We start from the raw sequence: 2,650 nt of genomic DNA on the forward strand, positions 1-2,650 counted from the left end.
GGCGCGGGGACGGCGGCGGTGACGTGTCGGCTGCGGATTCGTCGGGGCGCGGCGGCGGACGCGTCCGGTCCGGTCCGAACGTGTCCGGCGGCCGAGAGGGAACGGAGCTAGGGTTGGACTGCGCGAAAAACTCGGGGGTCTCACATATTTATAAGTAGAGGGAGCTAGGAGGCTCAAATGAGGTGCGGTTTTCGCCCACACAATCGTGATCGAACGATCTAGAGCATGGAAGAGAGTTTGGTGGGTTTTGGGCTGGTTTTTAGGGGGGTTTTTGCTGGACACTCAAATGGACTTTGCGGATGCCCGGTTAACCGTTGGAGTACCAAACGACCTCCAAATGGAACAAAACTTGACTGGTGGTCTCCGGGTAGTATAATAAGACCACTTGACAAGCTTCGGTCCATTCCGAGAATGTTTGACACCCGCACACGAAAGAAAACAAGAGGGGTGCACCGGAGGTGATAGGAGCGCCGGATTGCAAAACGGACAACGGGGAAAATGCTCGGATGCATGAGACGAACACGTATGCAAATGCAATGCACATGATGACATAATAAGAAATGCATGACATGACAAAATGCAAAACGAAAGACAAAACCCGACCACAGGTGGAATATCATATCACATAGCCGAAAATGGCAAGAGTCGGAGTTACAAATATGGCAAGTCACATGCGGGGAGTTACACATATTTCCTTCAGTATTATGAATTAGTAGTAGCAATATATTAGCCTAGATGAAGATCGTTCTTTTTTGCTAGTGCGTGTACTACAGTGCCACAAATATTCCCAGTTAAGACAAGTTACAATAAAGACGAATAACCAGTTTTGTTATATGTCAAACAATAAAAGTTTACGCATATGAACTATATAGCATTACATTGGCACACATATACCACTAGCAGTATAACTACACACATATAGGAGTACATTTTCTGCATAGCCAAAAAATGCATTTCACTGTTCTGAAATTTGTTCACACATTAGCAGTCATTGCAGTACCCACATAGCAATATGCATTAACTTGTGATTCCAGAATTAAACAACCAACAACATGTGACATGGTAGGATTTTGCACATAACAAGTACTCTGAAAATAAATTGCACACATGTACAGAACAGAGAACATGAGCCAGGACACTGATCCATAGGGAAGAAGAGAAGGGGACAAGCTCACCTTGTAGTTTAGGCTTCGAGGGCGTGGTCGTCCTGGTGCCGCTCCTAGCTTGGGAGCGTCGCTCGGGCGTCAATGGCGTCGGGGCTAGCTCCTCTGAGACATGGGGTCGCAGCTCCTTGCAGCAGGCGCGTCGGACGGCGACGAAGATGGGATCCGGCAGGAAATAGACCGGGCTGACGGGGGCGGGGCGGTGGGCGGCCTGGATCCGGAGCGGCGACCGACGGGGACCGGCGCGGCCGGCCTTGATCCTTGGGGTGGCGGGCGGTGACCGGCGTGGAGGCGCAACCGGTCGGTCTCCTCCCTCGCGGTGGGGCGGGAATGGACCGGCGGGATGGCCTATCCTTCGGCCATGTAGGGGAAATCGACGGCGGCGGCGACCGGTGAGGGCGGTGAAATCTAATAGCCGACGGTCCGTCGGTCATTACAATAATAACCGACGGGGGAGGCAATGGCCGACGGTTATTGGCAACTCACGGGTATGACCACTAATAACCGACGGTGTCCTAAATTATCTGACGGGGAAAATCCAACTCTCGGTTATCCAACCTAATGCCCGAGGGTTCATTGTAATATCCGACGGTTTTGGCTATACCCACGGAGATTACATGTAATACCCGACGGTGAAATTTAATAGCCGAAGGTTAAAACAAAACTCTGAGCTATAAGTAGAAATGACCGACGGTGCATACGTCACTCTCGCCTATTAGATTAAATACCCGACGGGGTATTCAATAACCGACAATTGAATTTAACCCTCGGTGATATGTTTCAATGGACGACTGCAATAAATATATGTGGAACAACCAATAGTTTTATTCCAGAAAATTTTCATAAAAGTAAACTTCCAACAATTTAGTTCTAGCATTGATGTTTTAAGTGCATGATATGTTATTTTTCTTTAATAGGGTGGGAAAAAAATTGGTCCAAAAATACAAATATGATGGTTTAAAAAAAAGACATGTTTGAAAGAATGTGCACTTACACAAAGTATCAAGAGGAAAGAGGCCCAATCCCTTATCTGATCTAACGGAGTTAACGAACAGATAAAGGAGATGCTCATCATAGTCTTGTATATATAGGTCTAGGTTGGGTCATTACCATGTGGCACATGGCGTTTTGGCTAAGTGGAGTGTGTTGTCGCCGTGTCCGAGCAGTGGCTTGTGGCTCATGATGTGGGAAAAAATGGAATTCTATATCGGGATAGAGTTCATCCATGGCTGCTTTGGAGTGGCTAGGCGTTTGTTGCGGCGATCGGTTGTTGTCCTGTTCCACGACACCACCACATCTGCTGGCCCAAGGACGCCCATTCATCCCCCCCCCTCCCCCCGCGCGCGCGACTAAGGAGGTAAAATGGAGGCAACGCTGATTCTCCACGGAGTCTGTGTCATGGAGCCACAGAGGTCTTGTCATCCCAAGTGGTGTCATCCTCAACGACAATGAGGATATGCATGTATATATTGGATCGTTCCATCAAT

Source organism: Triticum aestivum, chromosome 7D (genome assembly GCF_018294505.1).
Source record: "Triticum aestivum cultivar Chinese Spring chromosome 7D, IWGSC CS RefSeq v2.1, whole genome shotgun sequence".
In the NCBI taxonomy this organism is placed as follows: Eukaryota; Viridiplantae; Streptophyta; class Magnoliopsida; order Poales; family Poaceae; genus Triticum; species Triticum aestivum.